This window comes from Culex quinquefasciatus, chromosome 2, assembly GCF_015732765.1.
Source record: "Culex quinquefasciatus strain JHB chromosome 2, VPISU_Cqui_1.0_pri_paternal, whole genome shotgun sequence".
NCBI lineage: Eukaryota > Metazoa > Arthropoda > Insecta > Diptera > Culicidae > Culex > Culex quinquefasciatus.
Window position 1 is genome coordinate 156,637,118 of NC_051862.1, and position 23,400 is coordinate 156,660,517.

The window sequence follows — 23,400 nt, forward strand, 5'->3', positions numbered from 1 at the left end:
TAACCAATTTTGTAATGAAAGCAGCAGAAAATATCATCAAAAATGAAAATATTTCATTCAACAGTTTTCGTTCCGTTGTACAGTATATACATAAAGTAATTTTTGTACATTTCCTTTAAATAATATTTTTAAATTTCAAACATATTATATAAAATTGAAAATGTTGCTTAAAATTAAAAACGGTGCAATTTTTGGAAAAAATGTCAATTTCAATGCATAAGCTAATATGTTTGTGAGGCCAATAGCCACAAAAAAATTATAGCAAAACTTTTTTTTAAATCTACTTGATCCCTTCTCATTAAGCTAATTATCACCAAATTTCTAATGAAAAAACTTTTTAGAAGCTGTAATGAACGTCTTAGTATTGATATGTCAACATTAGGTGCACGAGGAAATCCATGATATTTTTCGAAAAAGCTCAAGTTAAGTCCCAAACTACTTGAAAAAAAAAAAAAAAAATGATTCGCTTATTTTACCGTTATTTCACGAAAGAAAGTATAATGATTAGATCTTTTTCGACTTTCTTTGAGATGCTTTCAACGAAATTCAACTCACTGACATTTGCATCAAATTACTGTCCCGCAACCCTAGCATCCACGGAAATGGTTGCGTAATTGAAGTTTATTTTCGCCAAGTTTTTTTTTCTTCCACCCTCCCCGCCCCCAAACAAACGATTGGGAGGAGCTGGTCATTTGCGGATCGGAAGCTGGAAGTTCGTTCGAAACAATGAAAACGTTACCATTGCCAGGACCCGGGCCAGGTGTCCCCGGATGTGGAACAAGGACGAAAATTTATTATAATTTGAACACGGTGCAGCGCACATCGGGTTGCGGCCAAACGGAATTGATTGGCGGCGGCGGCGGCGACGACGTCGAAATGCAAATGTGTTCACCACCGAGTCCCCAAGGGGACGGGGTGGTTTGGGTTTGTGGAGGCCACCGGGGAGTGGCCGTTATTGGAAAACCGATGGTTTCAGGGTTGGTGGTCTGGCGGGGATGGCAGGGAATTCAGCTGGGGAAAAATAAATGCTCTTCGTTCGCAGGAGTGATTCAGTTCAATAAATATTTTAATGAAATTATTTACCTTTTATGGCACTTGATTGATGTTTGATATACACGGGATTATTTTTATACATTCTACTGTCGTCCCATACCCATTAGAGACTGGAAAGCCTTTGTTTGCGCTCGTGGAAAATGCAATTTCCACGCATGTGGTTAGCTGTTGGGGAAATAAAAATTAAAGCATTAATTGAAAATTGTGCGGTTGCAATTAAATTAAATGAGCTTTTATTTTTATATTTTCCAGATAATGACAACGATGACGGAACATTCCAGTAGATAGTGCAGCGGTACCAGCAATCAAAATGGACTTTTCGATGAGCACTCGTTTGTACTGAACCATGGCTGTCAGCTACGGATCTTGAACAAGGTAATTTTATTGTGTTGGGTTGTTGAGCTTTGGATTATCGCATTGAAGGATTTGTAAAATTACAACGGACTCTGTTCCAATGACAGGTTATTTATCAAAGGATAATGTGTTGTTTGATGTTTCCAAATCTTCTGTTATAGTAAATTTAACCGATTGGATAGAAAATCATAAGACCAATGGCCTGGCATTTGACCCAAATCCATTTTGTTTATTTATGAATAGAAAAGCTTTTTCAAAAAAAACCTCAGGTTACTGCGGAAAATTACTACTTACTATTAATTTACTAGCTCCAGTACAACATTTTTTGTAGAACGCATTTTTTGCGACGGTGACTAATGACCATGTGTACACAACTAAAAAAGTAGTATTTCAGCTGCGTGTAAAGGCCTGGGTGTAAAATAAATATTGCATTATTTTATGCTATTTTATGTGATTTTACACCTTAAAATATGTAGCCCATCAGTATGGAAAACCTACTTGACCGTAATGTCAAGCTCATAAATGCGTTTATCCTTGCAACTTTTCATCGGTCTGATGGCCGAGTGGGCTAAGGTGCCAGGCCTTACTGTTGGTGCTGGGTTTGAATCCAGTCGGTTGCAACTTTTTTTTTGTGTTTGCGAAAAATGTACATGGGTCATTCCTTCCCAAGTGACCACGCGTCCAACATCGACCTTCACCAAATCTGCTCATATTTGGCATGGGGGTTGTTTTTGCCCCAAAAACAAAGAATCCCAAGTTTGTTGACATTTGGTCCACCCCCGCGCCCGTGGCACCCCCCTCTTTTTCTGAGATTTTTGAAAAACCTCATTTTTAAAATGCATTTTGCTAAGAGAAAAGTTTACAAAAAGTGAACTTTTGGGTATGCATATTTGAAGATTTTTTGATGTAGAATCGAATGGCGTACTCAAAATTTACGTACAGTGTTGCCAGATATGAAAATTTTGCGCTTTAAGTTTTAAAATGCATTTTTAACCCTTTGGACGAGCACTTACGGGAAAACTGACAATTGCATTCGATTGCTGAGAGTTTTTTACATTAAATTCAATCAAAACCTCAGGGTAAAATGAATATTTCTTGAGATATCACATTTTCAAGTTGGAAAGCTCTGTATCGCACAGCAAATGTTTTACTTAACCATCAATTTTCAACAGTACATTGCGTGAGAGCATAGTAGGCCTTGAAATTTTAATATATATTTTTCAATTTCTTAACGGAAGCAAGTGAATGTCCCAAAATGGAATTTATGTATGTATGTATGTATTGTATGTATGTATGTATTTGTGTATGTATGTATTGTATGTATGCATTTGAACCTTCGTCTTGGCAGGACTTGGCGTGGATCACGGATATAAGAAAATGACAAAATGTTTAATTTCAAGCGCATCAACCGGAATTTTCTAGTTTTATGGCCCCAGAAGCTAGCCTGATAATATGAGCCCATTTGGTTAGGGTTGGTGGATTTTTGGAGTTTTTTTTTGGCAAAATTTAAAAACATGCTCAAAAAATTACCTATATATTTTCGGGATCAATTCCTAGCGCTTTGCGATGTTCTACAAAGTTGTTCCCGGATCAAAATCTTTGAGAATTTTGAGAATAAAAAATTTGATAGCGTTTTGGGAAACTTTGTCGAAGAAGATGTTAAAAGTGAAAATTCCCCATAGTAAATTAATTAAAGTTCCATTCTAACTTCAGGTCAAAACTGGACCCACCAACCCTAACCAAATGGGCTCATATTATCAGGCTAGCTTCTGGGACCATAAAACTAGAAAATTCCGGTTGATGCGCTTGAAATTAAACATTTTGTCATTTTCTTATATCCGTGAACCACGCCAAGTCCTGCCAAGACGAAGGTTCAAATGCATACATACAATACATACATACACAAATACATACATACATACAATACATACATACATACATAAATTCCATTTTGGGACATTTACTTACTTCCGTTAAGAAATTGAAAAAAAGAATATATTAAAATTTCAAGGCCTACTATGCTCTCACGCAATGTACTGTTGAAAATTGATGGTTAAGTAAAACATTTGCTGTGCAATACAGAGCTTTCCAACTTAAAATGTGATATCTCAAGAAATATTCATTTTACCCTGAGGTTTTGATTGAATGTAATGTAAAAACTCTCAGCAATCGAATGCAATTGTCAGTTTTCCCGTAAGTGCTCGTCCAAAGGGTTAAAAATGCATTTTAAAACTTAAAGCGCAAAATTTTCATATCTGGCAACACTGTACGTAAATTTTGAGTACGCCATTCGATTCTACATCAAAAAATCTTCAAATATGCATACCCAAAAGTTCACTTTTTGTAAACTTTTCTTTTAGCAAAATGCATTTTAAAAATGAGGTTTTTCAAAAATCTCAGAAAAAGAGGGGGGTGCCACGGGCGCGGGGGTGGACCAAATGTCAACAAACTTGGGATTCTTTATTTTTGGGGCAAAAACAACCCCCATGCCAAATATGAGCAGATTTGGTGAAGGTCGATGTTGGACGCGTGGTCACTTGGGAAGGAATGACCCACATGCAGTGTGTAATATTAAGTGTTTATTTTGACGAAGGTGATGTGCATGCTTTTGCATGCGATTTTACTATCGGATTTTTTGCTGTGTAGGTTAAAGTCACCTTGATCAAATAAACAACAACAACAACAACAACATTTTTTACTCGTGGTGCGTCGAAATCCCCCAGATTTTTTTAAAATCATATCTCAGAATACTGTTTATTACCCTCGCCCATTTTTGATAACAATATTTTTAGCCATAGGCTCTTTGGTCTTGACCCCGTCAAAACAGCATTTAAAGTATTCATATAACACATGATTTTTCCTTGAAATTCCAACTAATCACTTTTCATTTGCGCCCAAGGCAACTTAAATCGGTTGAAAAAATGTATTTTATCTAACAGCGTACTCAGCTAGCAAAATCTAAACTTAGAAATATGTACCCTCCCTGCAAAGGCTTACGAACTAATCTTAGTTGAAAGGTTCTCCAACTCTCTGAATTGCAAATGTAACATCCTGTGGCAGAACTGTTAAATTCCAATAAAACGCTAATTGATTTGAATTGAAAATCGCTTAAATGTAGCAAAGTTATGAAATCGACGAAAATTGTAATTTTTGGGCCACCCTAATACGAAGTAGGTCATTCAATGGCCAAACAAAAAAATATACTTAATAAATATAAAATTAAATCTAATTATTTAGGCCAAAGATAGATCCTTCGCTCGAATTTTGAGCCAAATCTAAGCACTTTTTTTTTTGTTAAGGCTGGTACAAATTTTATTTAAAGTTTTTGTCCCCCCCCCCCCCTTCAAAGTTGGCCCGAAAAATCAGGGGGCAAAAAAATATTTTTTCAAAAAACTTCAATATTTTTATGAAAATTTAAGTGCAATTAGTTAAAATCAATTTAAAATGAATTCCCCTGCGTTTAAAAACATTTTTAGCATGTTTGGGTTGATTTAAAAATCTTTTGAATTTTTGAAAATTTTCGATGTATACTATCGCTAATGTTTTTTTTTCGTTAAAATTTTTGTCAAATTCGTCAAATTTTACATTTTTTGAAAACTTTTATTGCAAAACAACTGAACTAGTGTAAAATACATTTTAAAACACTTTTTCCATGCAAATGTTGAAACTTTGGCATGTTGTTTTAATATTTATATATTTTTTTAATTTTTTGCCCCCCCCCCTCGACTCCGGCCAGAGCCGAGGGACAAAAACTTTTAAAAATATTTGCATCGGCCTAAGGCCATTGTTTTTTTTGCCCACTCCCCTCGACTTTGACCAGAGTCGAGGGACATAAACTTTAAAAAAATATTTGCAACGACCTAAACTTTTTGATCGATTTGGTGTCTTCGGCAAAGTTGGAGATAACTCTTCAGAAAAAAAACGTACACGGAAGTAAATATTTTTGACGATTTCAGAAATAACTTTTTATCACAAAAAATATGTTTCCGAAATTATTTTTTATATTTTTTATATGTTTCAGGGGGAACGGCAACTTTTGAGCCATAAAAAAGTATGGAAAAAATATTTGCCGCTAAGTTTTGATTCTTCTTGAAAAAAAAATGTTTTTTGGAAAAAAAATATTTGCCTTCCCTTTTTTATAAAATCAAATTTTCAATAGAAAAGTACTCTACAGATTGTTTGATAGTGTGCACCGTTTTGCCTTCCTCACGTTACTGAGGAAAGGCTATAAAATCACTCGAAAAATGAACTTCTCAATTAGACCTTCTAGACCCACCTTCATGTATACCTATCGACTTAGAATCAAATTCTGAGCAAATGTCTGTGTCTGTGGTGGAATGTTGATCAAAAAATTGTCACTCGATTATCTCGACATTGGCTGAACCGATTTTGTCGCGTCATTCGATCCGTCTTGGGATCCCATAAGTCGCTATTAAAAATTATGCAGTTTAGTTAAGTACTTTAAAAGTTATGCTTAAAAAACGATTTTAACAAAAGTCCGGAAGATTGTAAAAAGGGTGGTTTTTGTAAGAAAACCCGTCATGCTATACATTTTTAGAAAGGTATTCAAAAGACTTTTCCAACGCGTCCAAGACATTGAAGATTTGACAAATCTATCAAAAGTTATAAGCACTTAAGTGTTATTTATACGCTTTTTATAGGCCGGATCTCAAATATGTTGATGAAAACGTTGTCCGGATTTCTCATGCGACCTATTGTTGCTTATGTAATCAAAAAAGCTTTCCAACGCGTCCAAAACATTGAAGATCTGACAACCCTATCAAAAGTTATAAGCACTTAAGTGTTATTTACGCACTTTTTGCATTTTGGATAGCACCTTTTAAATGTGAGGAAGGCGCCAACCACCTAAGGTGGATTAAGTGACGTTTTATTAATATACCCACTAAAAGTTTATTTAACCTAAAAAAATGTGACCATGATTGTCCTTTCCGAACATATATTTTTAATGAAAAGTTCTGAAAATTTCCAATAACACCGCAAATTTGAGTGTTTTTTTTTTCAAATAATACGGTATTTTGTAAAAAATTTAGAATTTTCTCAAAACAACTGCAAAAAAATTAAAAAAGCATACTAAATTTTGGTTCGTTTGATACCCATGTTTCTAATTCGAAAAAATATGGTATTTTGTGAAAAAGACTCTCATAATTTGAAAATGCTTAACAAATTTCGCTTCGTTTGATACCCATAATATTTTTTTTCAAACTAATACGGTATTGTGTTAAAATTTTAGTTTTTAACAAAAAAAACTCTAATAAGGCGTCATCCATAAAGTATGTTATGCTATAATCGGCCAAAAATTACCTCCCCTTCCCCCTATGTCACACTTTGTCACGCTCGCTCTAACCTCCCTTCGAAAAGTACGTCACATTCCCTCCCCTCCATATTGATTTTTTGAATAATTATTACATGATTTATAAATAGGATTATTTATAAATGCGAAGTTCAAACGAGAAAGTTTTTAATTATACAGGTTGTGTTTGGATTTTTATTTTGTTGAATGTTGTAGTGATAGAAATCACCATCAACAGTTTTTTTTTTTTTGAAAATCTTATGATTTAAGCATATTATATCTATCATCGAAAACTCTGTTTCTGAAAGCCTTTTGTGTATTTATTCTTTGAAACTTGCTGCATTTTCAAAAATTATATTCTTTGTTTAAGCATTAAAAGTATTGCAATATATGGTTGGATGAGGTCGATTTTATATAGATTTTATATAGATTTAAAAATTATCGGCGATAAAATCACCAAAATGACCAAAAGATAACAATAGAACAAACGATAGAATTATTGTTATCGTTATCGAGTCTCGATAATAATGCCATATGTCTGACGGTGAATACGTGGCGGAGTATACACGTAAGGGGAAAATAGATTGAAACACCCTAGTATTGATTTTCATAGAGTGTCCCAATGTTTCCAGCCAAGTGAGTCTACAATGAGACTGTAAGTAGCATAACTCTGGATGTAGAGGTCGGATGGATCTCGTATTTTGGACAACATTAGAACTTATTCAAGAAACGCAAAAAAAAATCATCATAAAATGTTGATAAAAAAAAACAAAAGGTAGACTGCTTTACTTTACATGTTTTAAAATCTGCAATAACCCAAAGAGGTATTTTTTTTTCATTTTGAATCAAATTTTTCATGTTTTTTGTAATAGTGTTAGTTTTCATAGTGTACCAATGTACTACAAAGCTGCAGACCAGTCAAGCACGAAAAATTTAAGACTTTTTCATTTCCCTTTAAAAGACAAAATTTCACAAAAAAATTATGAGAAGTGGCAGAGAATGCCCCAAATGTCTATCATAAAGTAGAGGTACATTCACCCCACAACAATCAGAGGACGCTGACGCGCAATCCCAAACAAATCCCACGTGGTGACACATTGATACCGCTGATTAAGCACCTTTATTTTTTTTCTTTTCTTTGTGTTGGCGTTGTTTTGGCGTCCGGAGGCAGACGGAAGTTTTGGCGCGGCATCGTGTGAATGACACCGTCGTCGGGTCTTCCTTGTTGTCTGCAGACATGCTCTTCCGCCGAGAGTTTCCCGGGGAAGAGGAAAAACCGGGTTGCTGGAGCTTTTTCCCTTCGCTCGCTTTGTTCGAATCCTTGCGAATGTACTCCACAACTACTACCGCGAACAGCAGCTGGGACATAACTACGACATCGATGAATTTGTGGGGGGGAATCTCGTTTGGATGAAGTGCTTCCTTGGTGTGGATGGACTTGCACTTCCGGTTGCAAAAAATAAGCGCGATAACGTACCTTTGGAGAAGAATTTCTGACGGTATTGGTACGGGTTGTTGTGAACCGAACTAGGAATCATCTTGGATGTTTACAAAATACGCAATATTTAAAAAAAATCATTAATGGTGTTAGAATTGGCCATAGATTTTTTAAATTATTCAATTGAAACAAATTAAAAAAAAAAAGTCTAAACCAATATTTTCAAATGCTTTTAGAAGGTCCCTCGACCTTTCATCATCAACCAACCGAAATCTACATGAGAGTGCATTTTTATGGCGCTAGACGTCGCGCTCTGACAACAACAACAACTCCAAAATCGTCCTTGCACCAATACTTTGCAACAGCCGGTATGACGCCCCCAGAATACGAACCCGTGCTCACCAACATTACGTCCACGTTTGCCATCCTCTCCCTGACAAACGTTGGGGGGCAGAGCAGACGAAGAAAATCGCATGCAATGCCACCCTGCATCCCACCACGTGGGGGCAACGTGGGCTTGAACGGGGATTAAGTTGTGTTCTTACTTGACTTTTACTATAATTGATTAAGAATTTTGAATACAAGATTACCGCAATCATTCGCCGATGTGCCCACCGAACCCCATGCTACCCCTCCGGCACAGTCCTGCTGACGAAGGATCCACCACAAACTCAAGGAAACAGTTTCCACATCGCTTTGTTGTTGTTTTTGTTCTTGTCCTTGTCTGGCGACTGAGCAGCACACCGAACCGGGCGGCTGCAGGCCACAGTCGGGATCGGGAACTATTCCTGGTTCCAAGTTCCAAGTCGTCGGTGTCGTCGAGCGGTACTAGTGCCCAATTTTTTTCCCGCAAGTGATCCGTGATGGTCGTTATCAATCGCTACCCGGGCGGACCGGCGAACGTGGTTACGAATCCGTGGTTCCGGACCGGACGCCAGCAGGCCGGAATCGCCCAGCTGAACTGTTTTATCAGTGACGTCGTGCTCGGCGAGCTGAACCGTGGCCGAGTGCGTGCGTTCCCACCGGAACCGCAAGCCGCCTACCGGCAGCGACGCTCCCAACTCAACTGGAATGGTTCCGCCGCACTGCGCCTGCAGGGTAGGCAGCACGACAAGCAGCAGCAGTTCCTGCTCAGTAACCTGCAGGCGCAGCTCGCCTACGAATACTACCAACAGCTGGAATCTACTGCAATGGCCACCACCACCAAGCCCAACTGGACCAGCGGCCAGCAACGACAGCACAACCGGCCTAATCCGGCCGATTTGTTGACACCGTTTTTGTTTGTCTATGTGCCGCTTATTAATAACGTGTCCTTCCCCCCACTGCCAACTGCGATGAGTACGAACCACCACATGCAACAACGTCAACAACAACAACAACTACAAGCTGCCAACAACGTTTTCCCGACCAGGTTAGCGAGTGTCCTTTGTGTGTCTTTTTGTGTTGTGATGTGTTTTTGTCTGCATAACATGTGCTTATTTTTCGGATTTCGGACAGTGCAGCATCCAAACCGGGGTCGTGTGGATTTTGGGGTTTAGGGGCGTCGGTGCGCAGTTTTTGAACGCAACTCTGCGATATAAACATAGAAATACGCACAATTTTTTAACACGTGGGCTAGCGAAACATTGCGCTTCGTTGCGTGTTTATTTTATTTTGTGGTTTTAAAATGGTTACTGTTCTTTTGAATTTTGCTAGAGTATAAATCGAGAATTGCTTTTTTAAATTTTAAATAGTGATTTGAATACAGTTTTGTAACTTTGTCAGAATAACTTATGAAAAAATGAACAATTTATTATGTGTGAGGGGAATACATTCAATGTTTACATTTGTTTATAGGACCCATTGAAAATAGCCCAGAAATTAGTCTGTTGGCTAACGTGGTCAAAATCCGGGTTTCCCCTTGTCCTTGAATCAAACAAATTCCAAATTTGAGCTTGATCTGACCACGGGAACCCCACCCGCTAAGCCCTTGGAATTTGCATGGAGAAAACAGTCAACATGTATGGAGCAAAGCTAATTTGTAAATTTTCTATAGATATTTTTTTTCTTAAAATTTTCACATCAAAAAATCAAACCATCCACATTAACGACCCCCGGGTCTTTTGTGGTCTCTATTGCAAGTTTCTGCTCGAACCTAGGAGTCCGAAGGCTTGAATGGGGAGAGCACCTAAACGTCTTTCTACTCCAAGGAACCTTCCACCCCAGTGTTTGAACTGACGACCTTCGGATTGCGAGTCCAACCGCCGCCAGCGATTCCACCGGAGTAGGCTTGTTTTGGTGTGTTGTTTGTACTTATGGCATGGAGACGACTCCTACACCTGGAATGACTTAACGGCCTAACAACCAAGGCCGGGACCGACATTTTACTTCCTCATCCGATGGAAGGTTGCAGCAGATGGGAATCGAACTCAGAATCATCCGCTTACAAAGCGGACAGCGTAACCATTCGGCCACGCACTGCCACATTCTATACATGTATCTGTCAAAAGCGTTGTAGATATTCGGTCCTTATAATTTCTTGAATATTGGATCTTCATTAAATCTGGAAAAACTTTCTCGAAGATGCCACATTTTTAGGATGTTTTCTCAGAATGTTATTAACGTTTTAAAAAGTTATTTTCCCATACAAACATTGAGGGCTTACCGTGGTAAGAATTATCCAAGTGATGGGCCAATCTTTGATTTTAGGGGGTAGCCCCGAGGTAGCCCGGATTTGGACCACACTACTGTTGGTAGTAGACGGTTAAGTCACATTTCTAATGAATATTTTTCTTAATATTTTCATGACTGATCACATATCTTCTTCCAAAACCTTTTTAAAGATATACCATTCTCCTAAATGCATACTTTAAAAACGATGTAAATCTTACTTAAGTTCATAGTGAAATTAACAGCTGTTAACAGTGATGATGTACTATTTTATTTTGAAATATTGCCTCTGATTTTGTTGAAAACATGGATATACTTATAAAAGGCGGTTTCGCATTTTAAAGATGAAGTTACACATTTATCCTGATTCAAAAAATTACTCATTAAGAAAGGAATTTCAAACTTTTTTTCAATTATTTATTTGATGTTTTCTAATTTTTATTTGATGTGTTCTAAAGAAAATACTGTTTTCGTATCTGTTGGACTCATCCAAATAGCTTAGATGTAATTTTCGAAGTGAATTGTAATTTTTTATCATGTTAGAAAGAGTTTATATCAGTGTTGGAATTCGAGCGAGAAGAAGGAAAGCATTTTTCGTTCGCGAACGAGGTAGAGAATTTGTAGTAGTTTTCTCTTCTCGCTCGCGCTCGCATTTTTGTGCTAGCCGTTCATCTCAAGCTAGCAATTTGTTTATCAGGCTTATGAATGCGAACCAGGCGATGGTGTAGAGGTGTAATTTTAATCGCTGTGTTATTTTTTGTTCGTTTCTAACACGTTCAACTTCTCGCGAACGGGCAATTCTGGTTCGCGAAAAAGCCCGTTCGCGAACAGAGGAGAGCACGGGAAATCGGTGTGTTTCTCTCAGCAGCTCGAGGCTCGTGGCGAGAACTCGAGAGAGAGAGGATTTTTTCTTGCGAGAGCGCGATAATACCAACACTGGTTTATCCAGGTTTTTAAGCAATGATGGCGTTCGAATTGTGAACGTCCGAAATGTCAGAATCACTCAGTAGCAGGCCTGCAAAATGTTTCCAACCCAGCGTACACATGAAGCAAACGAAAATGTCAGTTCACTGCTAGCATGTGAATGTAAGCCTACTGTGTCCGTTCAACCACTGCCGCCTGACTCGTGCCGGTCGGCTCCTGGAGAATGAGAGACGTGAAAAAATGAGCTACACTCACTCAATTCGTGTCGTATGACTGACTTGTAAAATCCTCTCTAAACACTATTTTGACTATTTTTAAACAATTGAATGGTTCTAGACTGTGCAAAACACTTAAACAACCATAACTTATATTCAAAATTACATTTCCACGCATAAATACCAACTTTTTGTGTAAAAACTTGTTTCTTTATGTGTGTGCGTGCAACGTCGAATGAGCGTTGGTCGACTACTGCCTCGCATTGCAGCTGCTCAGTGAACTAGGGCACTCACGACTGAGTCGGGTTTGTTTATGTCACGGTCTTGCGGTTCAGTGAGTGGACCTGAAAAAATCGTGTATGCGTCGCCGATTTTCGCGTCAGGACCCCTGACATTTTCAGCTCTGCTCAGTAGCACCAACATTAGAAAAAAATGTGGCTGTCATGCCATGGCACACGTTTTTTTCGTAATGTTGGTACCACTTCATAACTTTGACATTTCGGGCGTTCACAATTCGAACGCCATCTTCGCTTAAAAATCTGGATATCGATATTTACTAGGGCATTATTAGAGAAAACCCAAACTTGAAACTAGGAAAATTAAATCAGAAATTGATAGGAGTTTTTATGTTTAATTGATATTTTTATGGTATTACCTTTTAATCAAAGACGCATAATTCGAAAATCTGTATTTTGTAAAGGGATTTTTTTGAAACGACATTGCCTTTTTTCACAAAAGTGAAAACACCGTATTTTATGTATGTTTTTTTCATGTCTTGGACAAAGTTGCTTGACCTAACAACTTTCTAGAAGAGAGCAACATTCCCAAAAAAATATTCCTGGATGGTTAGATTTTCAGAATCACTCGAGTCGTGAACCACCCTAATTTTCAACCAAGCCAAAAGCTGTCCCTCTTCAAAAGACGCTTGAACCGCAAAGCTTCAGCACTTTTTTTGAAAATATTTTTTCCTCTAAATTTTGCGTTGAATGGGCAATGGATGGCCAATAGGAGACCAGAGATACCCCCTGGTTAAGTTCTTTAGGTAATAATAAGTAACTGTGCCAATTTGAGTCAAATCGCTTAAGGTTTAGGTTTCTTTATGGGTGTAGAAGTTTGTATGGGATAAGCAGAAATTTCAAAATGTCACCAAAAAGGTAGCGTTAAATGTGTCGGATCATTGTCAAGTGTAAGATTCTTATGTAAAATTTTGTGACAAACAACTGAGTAGAAGATCGCAAAACGATATGGTAACTCATATCATATTGACGAATCATCAGTGATTTAAAGAAGACGTTTTGTATGATTTTTTTTTAAATTTTACGATCTACAGAGACACTTAAATTTTAAACGATTTGGCTTAAGAGTACGGACCAATGCCCTTTTAAAACTTGAATTTTACTAAAATAAAACTGATAAGGCTTAAAATTGTCTTGGTTATGATTTGGGGACGAACACTAAAATGGGTTTTTTGTCGGAATACTTGATTTGGCATAACAGAACAATTTTGATGAGCACTTAATTAATACATATTCTCATTTTTCACGGCCTGAATTAATTTTCTTAGAACGTTTACGAATTAAAAAAAAAAACACTTTAAAACCATTCGCTTTTCAAAATATTTGTCAAGTTTGTCAGTTTGTCAAAATGTTATCAGCGAAGCAAAATTTATATTTTAGAACGAAAAGTCATTGCAATGATGGAAATCAAACTAATAGTTGAATTAATCAAAATAACAGCGCCATCACATTTAACTAAACTGGTCCATGCTCGGCTAGTAGTGCAAGGATAAACTTAGTGCAGCATATAGCAGCAGATGGTGTCACCAGAGTGTCCAGTCAACGACAAAGCGCTGCCGCACCGCACGATATTTGTGCAGTCAAGTGTCAAAGGACACATAACACGAGAGCATCGACGACACACCAGGAATTTTGCGGTTGTGTGGTCCATTGCGGAAGCTTTTTCGAGCTCTCCGTTCAAACGAATTGACATTTGATATTGGCGTTGAAATGAGAGAACTTTGACTTTTATTTGTTCCGTTTGATTACTGAACGATTTGGGAAACAAATTCAAAAAGTGCTCAATCTCCTAAAGCTAACTCTCTCTATTTTCTTGTCGATTCAAGGAGCTCATCTTGTCAGTCCTGGGAAACGCATATTAGCGGAACCCGGTCGTCTAGACGGTAAAATTGATGTTTTTGTTGTGTGCCACGTTTGTACCCTCGTGTCTTTGTTTTGTCTCGCGACCTCATCGTCATCAGCGTTTTTTTCCCCGCAAACGAATATCCTTTTTTTCTTTCTTGAACGAACCGTGCGTGGGTGAAAAATAGAATAGCTAAGATTTCTGTAGTGTTATATTTTTTTTTAGATTGAATTGAAATGATAATTTGTATACATTTTTTTGCTTAAGTTTTGAAACAATTTTTTGAAAATTTTATCTAAAACCAAAGTTCTAATTTTCCTAAATGAACGGTAAACCTCTAGATTTGATGAGACAGCTCAGATATTTTGTATTCAAGATAACGACGAGGAAAGCTTTGGTGCTGTTGTTTCTATTTTGTTTGCTCATTGGCTGGCCTTTCAGAAGGGTATGGTCGTTTTATTTGAACAATGTTTTCTATAACATAAACTCTGGCCGTCAATGATAACAATAATGGGCTTTCTACTTTTTTAGCTTTTATGTTAAGAAGGTTGATTAATGAAAACAATTATCATTTAAATATAAACTTTCAAGGCCATTGCTATTGTTTTAATTTACTTTTCTAATTCCAAAGTCTGGAATACCGCCAATTTTCCCGACATTTCAATTTGCTGATTTTTTACGATTTAAACTACTGTGAAACTTTTGAGAGAAACTTGATTGCAGTCTAACTGTTGACTATATTTTCGGAATTTTGAAATGATTTTTAAATTTGTATTTTAGATTCGAAAGAAATTTTGTCATTTAGTTCTTCCATAAAAGTGTTCATACAATTTTGAGGGCTGGTCATACAAAATGGGTATGAGAATGTATGTAATTCGGTTACTTGAGAAGGAATTTCTGATCAATTTTGTGTCTTGGGTGAAGTTTAAGGTTATGATATGATTAGGACTTTTAGGAATAAATAGGTACACGGAAAAGAAATTTCAGATTTTTTTATTTAATTTTTTTATCACAGAAAATTGTATTCCCAAAATACACATTTTTTAATATGTGTGTTTTTTTTTAAATTTATTCTAGTACCATCTTTTGAGCCAAAGTGCCCGATGGTGCAAAAACTGGTTCGAGAAATCTAAGTTTTGAAATAAAATGGATTATTTGTTTTTTAAACATTTTAAAAACCGATTCGAATTTGCACTTGTCATTTGATAAATTAAAATAAAATGTACCGTTCTTATAGCTTAACTTAACTGTTTGGTATGTATAATCGAATTCTTTTCGATTTTTTTTTGCATTTTTAAATACTTGTTGACAGAAAAGCAGATCTGTTTTTTTTTCTGAAAAGCTGAGAAAATTAATAAAAAAAAATAAAGGGAAGAAAAATCAATTTGCGAAAACGGAGAGACAATACAATTTATTGCTTTGTTTCAGTTGAAAAAATTAAGCACAAAAGAATTTAAATATTAGTTTATATTAGCCATATTCAACTCTTTTTCCCTGATAAATATCATTAAACATATTATTTTCTTATACATTTGACCATTTGAAATTACATTGATCATCTAGTGCTGTTTTTTTGTTGATAATATAATAATTTTGACTATAAGTGATTTTCAAAAAAGGTTCTTGTTCAAAAAAGTAAAAAAATCTTGAAAAGTAATAAGTTGTGAATTCATTTAAGGTGAAGCCGTTAATCATTTGCGAAGAAAATTAATCATCACTATAAAAAATTGTGTATTAAATTCAATTTAACGAATTTCAGCACCAAAAGGAATCAGCATGTGCTGGTTGTTGCCTTCTTGAAGCCACTGAAGGAATTTTTGATCGAAATCAATTGTGTTTCAAAATTTATATAATTTTGTGGCACAGTCATTGACGTCCTAGTTGGCAATCATTGATTAATGACGATTTCCATAACTTAACAAGGAATGGGATAATCGTTGCCAAAAGGAATCAGCCTGTGTAGGGCACTATTCTAAACAACTTGTTGAAGGAATTTTGTCAAAATATAGAAAGCGACGCAAAATTTAAATCTTTGAAGGAAAAATCATGACAATGATGGAAGTCTTCACGTTAAAAATTCAACAAACATTCTTATAAAAAAATAACTTAAAAAACATTAATAGATTTAAGTAAACAAATAGTTTTAAATAATGTTTTATGAAAAAAGCAACAATTATTATGATGTTTTTCAAAAAAGATAATAACGCTATTTTAAACCTTATTCGACATATCAAAAAAATGTATAAATATGAAAGGTGTAAAATCTGACAGTGTAATGTTGCCAGCAAAACATGTTATAAATTGAATAATATTATTTTTTGACTTCAACCTTGGTTGAAAAAAAATAATTACACCTAAAAAGTGAAAATTTACTCATTTTTAGAGGTCAGATTATCAATTTTTCTGACATAAAAGATGTACCGTAAACTGGGGCGACTTTGACAGGATTTCAATTATTTTTGGAATATTTCCCAACTGGAAAAGTTTTTCTCAAGATTATTATTTTTAAAACATGTACTGGGGTAGGGTAGGCCACACAAAGTCCATGCACTATTTCTGAAAAAAAAAAAATTTTCTATAATGTTTAGAAAAATAGTTACGTTAAAAATTCTCATTTTAAATTTCGGGGTGACTTTGATAGTCATAGTTTTTCTTGTTAAAATCAGATTAAAAGTGTTCAAACATTATTTTTACGTTGTATGTACCATCACATGCCGGGACCGTGGTGTAGGGGCAAGCGTGATTGCCTCTCACCCAGTCGGCCTGGGTTCGATCCCAGAAGGTCCCGGTGGCAAATTTTGAGACGAGATTTGTCTGATCACGCCTTCCGTCGGATGGGGAAGTAAATGTTGGCCCCGGTCTAACCTAGAGGTTAGGTCGATAGCTCATTCCAGGTGTAGGAGTCGTCTCCCTGGGTCCTGCCTCGGTGGAGTCGCTGGTAGGCAGTTGGACTCACAATCCAAAGGTCGTCAGTACGAATCCCGGGGTGGATGGAAGCTTAGGTGTAAAAAGAGGTTTGCAATTGCCTCAACAATCAAGCCTTCGGACATCAAGTTTCGAGTAGGAATCCCGTAATCGGGAACGCCAAGGCAATGCTGTAGAGCGAATAATTTGATTTTTTGATTTGATTTGTACCATCACTAAGGTTGCTGACATAGTTTTTAAGGACAAAAAATCGCTGTTTATATTTAGTTAACTAAGTTCATGAGGTTTTTAACAAAATTCATGTTAATTTTAGGTAAATTTTTTAAAAAGTCGAAATTTTGCCTGAAATTTGTCAAATCTAGTATTTTTCATAAAATTATCGATTTACATTGCCGTTTAAACTGAGTTCAAAGCACGAATCACAAGTTTTCACATTTTAAATGAAATTTGTTCAACTGAAATTGCCTATAAATTTGGAGATTTTTTTGAATTATGTTTCAAAACATGTATTATTTAATATTTACAAAATTATTTTACCTTCTCCTTGTGGAAAATTGTCCAACAAATCCGAAAATGCATTCCATTTTCCGATTCAAAATCATGTTCATTGAGAAAATCATGACACTTTGAGAAGTTTCGAATTATGTCTATCATCAACATTTTCTTTCCTAGTTAACTAACTTTTAAAACTTTTCAATTTGTTATGAAAAGTTCTTCTTGAAGTACTTTGAGTACTTCTCATCCACGGTCAGTATGATTCCAAACCATTCCGTACGTATTTAATTTGTACTCTTCACATTCCTACACATTCCTAGACGTAATATTACTATGATTTTTTAACTATGCGTTTGTACAAAACAAACCATAAATCAATTTTCATAAAAAAATAATTTCGACTCGATAATCCGAAGATTCAATAATCCGTAGATTCGACTACGCGTAGTTTGATAAATTCGAAACATTTTAATATTAAATAATATTTTATTTTCTGATTCATAACATGAAATTCGAGTTCAGCGACCCCAAAAAGCAAAGCAAAGCAATCCACTTTAACGACCCCCGGGTCTTTTGTGGGCTCTGTTGCAAGTTTCTGCTCATGTCCTATGCGTCCGAAGGTTATGTGGGGTGAGTCACCCAAAACCTCTTTTACACAAATGGACCGACGTTTTACTTCCCCATCCGATAGAAGACCAGGAGGATAAGGCGGGAATCGAACCCGCGCCCCATAGCAATTTAAGGATCGGCAGCCGAAGCCGCTAACCACCGCGCCACGAGGCCCTCAGCGACTCCATGTTAGTCAAATTTAAGAAGTTGATTGTCTATCATCATCGCGGTGTCAGTCGCCATCTCAGCTTACATATTTCCAGATCACCTTTGAGCATTTTTGTAAAAAAAAGTAAATCTTTCCCAGTTCCTGAGGGGAACACCCTTGAAGAGTATCGGGGCCGGCATTTACAAAGCGGATTCAGTGGCAGTTTCATTCTCAACTTAATGTTAACATGTTAAGGTTAATGTTAACATTCCATAGGTCGCCTCCCTAAGGTGTCGTGATAAGGTCCAGTTTGTGACGATACACTACCTTCCCTTTACTAAGCAATCGATTCCAGAAGGGAAAAGATCACCAGTTGTGTTGGTCCGAGCCGGGATTTGAACCCCGATCTACCGCTTACGAGGCGGAAGCGTTACCACTGGGCTACGTGGCTCGGTCAATTTCACTCATTCTTTTTATTTTTCAATATCCATGATTCAAACGTAATATAGAAAATTAAGCCCAAAACGGCCACATTCCACCTAGTCCATGCATAAATACCACAATCGCTGGCGAATCCTTTTTGCTTCCATTGACGAAGCACTCTCACACACAAAGAAAAAGCTCTCCGCCGGCAACAAAAAAGAGGAATGACCTGGTGAAATCAAGCCCCACCACCCTCCCTAAGTTCTCCATCCCTTTTCTGTGGGGGTGGCGGTAGACATAACGAGAGTGAGGTGTAACAAAGTTACACACAGCGCGCGCCTAGTGGCAATGACCTTGCCGAGCTTTCGGTGCTTTGACGGTGGGAGTTTGGGGGGTGGAAGTGAATTTGCTTTAGTCTAGCCAGGATTTTGGCTAGGATATGGGTTTAATTGATGGTGGAGGTTGGTTTTTGGGTGATAGTTGAAGGATTCATTTGGTTACAAAACTGATAACTGAATAACTGCTTCTTCCGAAAAAACTCTTTTATTGACCAAAATCAACCCAATTCAGGTGACTTGTTAATTTGCCTCTCGTTTAGCCGAGCCCACACGCACACTCAATTTACGAGATTAGGCCGGCGCGGTTCATCACTAATGACCTACATTTCCTCTCTGAAGAGGGGGGTGGCCACCGGCCACAGTGATCATTCCGTTCCGCATCGGTGCCTTCCTCAGTCCATCATCATCGCCGTCGTCATCGTAGCACAAGTTGTTTTGAATATAAAAGTTGTTTATTTTCCCAGCTCATCAGTTAATTAAGATAACCTTCATTATGGAACAAAAAAAATATTACATTTGAAATCTATTTTTAAACAAAATTTATTTAGATTTTAAAATATTTTAAAATCAGCAATTAAAGCTAAATTTCATCTGGATGACCATTGACCAGTTGAGGGTTAATGCTATAAAGGTTGCTAAATTTATTAAACAAAGGAAAAAAGGACCATTTATCATATTAATCGAGTCAAAAAGGTACCGCTGGAAGCGAGTCCTTAAAGCAGAGCAGCTGTACAAAATGGCAACCGTTTCTTGCCTGCAAAAATTGTCAAGGTGTTTTCGACAAAAAGAGAAATGATTCGCGCAAGCAGAATAACAAAAAAAATGACTATTTCCACCATCAGATCTCTCGATACCGCATTGGAGGTTAAATAACTCTACACGTGTCAGTTTATTTATACACCTGTCTCCTTTCTCTCGCTCCTGTGAAGGGAAGTGTTGGTTTTTTTTTGTTTATTTCTGTGCTTGACCAATAAAAGTTTAACCATTCAGCATCAGCTTGCTACTTAGTAGTCATTTAAGAAGGGGGAGATAATCCCACCTTGCCCGTGCGAATTGAGGCCAGCACAGCTGTTTTGACTCAGAACTCTGCTGATGATGGTGATGATCGACCGGACGAGGACTGAGCACCACCTGCCGCCAAGATTGTGTGGAGGTTTTGTTTGATCCGTTATTTGATAAATGGTTTGCAAAGTGAAAGTCCTGTTGGAGTTAAAATTAACCTTTCGGAAATTTTGGTTAACCTGTGTTGAACTGTTTAAAACATCTTGTTCAAAGTTTACTTTTCTCTTTTTATTTTTGCTATGATACTTTATGATATTTACATAATATTTCAATATTGGATTAGGCTGGTACAAATTTTATTGAACATTTTTGCTCCCCCTCCCCCGCCCCCTTTTGAAATTTCAATGGGAATTTTATTGGGTTGATTTAAAAATCCATCGATTTTTTTAAATTTTTGATGTTTATTAAATATCGCAAAAAGTTTTTTTTATGAAATTTTTGTTTTTGTCAATATTTTTGCCTTCCCCCCTTGACCCCGGCCAGAGTCGAGGGACAAACACTTTGAAAAATATAAACATCGACCTTAAAGGTTCAGAATAATGATTTCATCGAATGACAATAAAGTTAAATAATTATTCAGATATTTTTTTTTAATATTTTTATGGCTTGATGAATATTTAACTTTTTATTTTGCTCTAGAATTAACTCTTTTAATTTTTTTTGTTCCAAAAAACCTATTACAGTGTACTCTCGCGTTGTTGATATTGCAGGGACCGTCGAGAACGGGAGTTATCAAATTATACATTGAAAATCAAAGCAATCTAAAAGGGACTGAAAAAATTATTGACAGCTGGAACAATATTGATATCGAGAAGATCGACAGCAGAAGATTCCACTGTTTAAGGCCCTTTTGAAATTTTAGTCGTATTTTTGATATTTAAAAACTATTATTTTCAAAAGATGAGAAAACTATTCTGTCACGATGAAAAAACCTACCTATTTTTGGTACCTGATCTGTACCAAAATAACAAAATCGAATAGTAACACTTTTCAAAATAAATGTCGAAATGTTCTACATTTCCGCACTGAAATGGATGCTGAAAAGTTGAACTTTTCAGAACTTGTTTCGAAAAGTAATACTTTTCAATATATTATATATATTTTTCAATATATTATTTTGATTTAAACGGTTAATTGACAAAATACATGAACATTTGGCTCATAATTCCACTCAAAGGGTGTTTTTAGGAATTGCAAAAAATGTTGTATGGAACTCGTTGCAAAACTTGATTTTTTCAACACTTGTCGTATTTATCCAACTCGTGCTGAAAAATCTTCTTTTGCCAACTTGTTGCATAAACTACTATTATCCTGGATTTTGTAACATTGAAAATTTCATCAATGCAACGAAAAATGGATGAGGAATCCATTTTTTTTTTACTTGAAAAAAGGTTTTTTTCGTAAAATTTAACAGAAAAAGGCTGAAACTAAAAATTTTGATCATCTCATCAAAATTCCACAAAAGAGTATTTCTCTGCCAAGAAATGAATTTTATTTATGTTTTATGAATTGGCTCAAGCCTTTTTGGGGGCCTTCCCTATGTCCAAAGAAGCCATTTTGTGTCATTGGTTCACCCTTAGAAGGCTCCATACAATTTTGGCAACTGTTCATACAAAAAAAATGGCACGTTAATATGCGAAAATCTGTATCTTATAAAGGAATTTTCTTAATGGTTTGGTGTCTTTTACAAAGTTTTAGGTATTGATGAGGACTACCCTGAAAAAATAGCACACGGAAAAAAATTGAGCGATTTTGTCGTTATCTTTTTGAACAAAAATTAAATTTTCATTCTCAAAATCCATATTTTTCATATTTGATTTTTTTTATTTGTTTAAAAGTTCGAAAATTCCCAACTTTTGAGACTTATAAAAGTAGGAATTCAAAATTTGTCGCCGAGGTAGGGTAGAGGACCCAGTTTTCGCCCTGCTCCAGTTTTCGCCCACCTACTGGATTTAATCTGTATTTGGCAAATTTAAATCATTTTTTGGTTGAATTTATTGTGCAGGTTAACATATTCATTTATTTCTAGTACTAATTGAAACTTTCCTTATTAATTTATATTGTTTATTAAGTATCTATAAGCTTTTCAAAAAAAGCTTTACTGCAGCTGCCATATTTTTTTCAATTTTGACTACAGCGGATAATAATGTTAATGAGGGAAAACAACTCATTTTGTCCGAAAATAATGTAAATGAATAATTCATTAAATTACTGGATGTCTGAATTTCATGATAATCTATTGATTTACCTGTTTTAAACGTTTACCAAAGGTTATTTCAATAAAATAATGTGGGCGATTTCTGGGGTCATGAAAAAACATTCTATCCAATTTTCGTCCAGGGCGAAATCTAGTATTGTGTTTTCAGATTTTATCTAGAACCAGTTTTCGTTTACCATAAAATATTATCTAATCGCAGCGAAATGTGCTTGAAAATATATTTGGAACATTCTAGATTATTTTTTAAGGTTAATTAATCATTATTATTACTTTCATTCATTAGGGAGTTTTGGTTTAAACATCAGTTCAAAAATTAACCTAACCTAAGATATGGGACACCTAGTTCAAATGTAGTAAAAGTTTACTGGTACAGAGGAGAATATATTAAGCAGAGGATGGAAAAGTAGTTACATATGTGCTTTAATAGTTTCATTAAGAGGTACTCGAAGTTTTATATTGAGTCAATTCGGGAGCGAATGGCACATAGGGTTTAAGCTCCCCTTACAAAATCAACAACAACATGGAGCTAATTGTAACTGTGTGCCCTTTTCTTGGGTGAATAGGGACACATGAGTTCTATCACAAATTTTGATTTGGTCATTTTTTTTTAGTTAGAGTGAGTAAATGTTTTGGTTTTAGTTAGAATATACATAGAACCTCAAAATTAGTAGGATATCTGTAATGAAAACACCTAGGGTTTTTTTTAACTTCAATTTATTTTACGACAAAAATTGTGCACATCAATGAAATTGAGCTTCGGGAACATGTTGTGTATCAATAGGAGACCATATTTGCTTAGCTTAGTGTCATAATTTCATTTGATTTCTTGATTTTTGTCGTGGGCGAAAACTAGTTCCAAGGGTGGGCGAAAATTGGATTTAGGGGGCGAAAATAGGCTCTTCAGAGCACTTTACTAAAACGCAAAATTTTATCAAAAATGAACATGTGAATGATAAAAACCTTGTGGAAACTTAAAATCAAATAGTTAATCATCGTTCTACAACAAATTGAACCAAAAACCATAAATTGTCATTAAATTCTCATCAAATTTCCTAGATTGCCACTATAAAGTGGGCGATTTCTGGGTCCTCTACCCTAT

At 36.0% G+C, this 23,400-nt stretch overlaps 1 protein-coding gene across 1 annotated transcript in view; it reads left to right on the forward strand.

Annotated features, from left to right (window-relative positions):
* Positions 1-1,305: 1,305 nt before the first annotated feature.
* The window catches only part of LOC6037382 (protein gustavus), a 230,984-nt gene continuing 208,889 nt past the window's right edge, over positions 1,306-23,400 (forward strand). The window contains exon 1 of the mRNA XM_038257959.1: positions 1,306-1,428. The gene's annotated coding sequence lies outside the window, so the exon portion shown is untranslated. The remainder of the gene's footprint in view (positions 1,429-23,400) is intronic.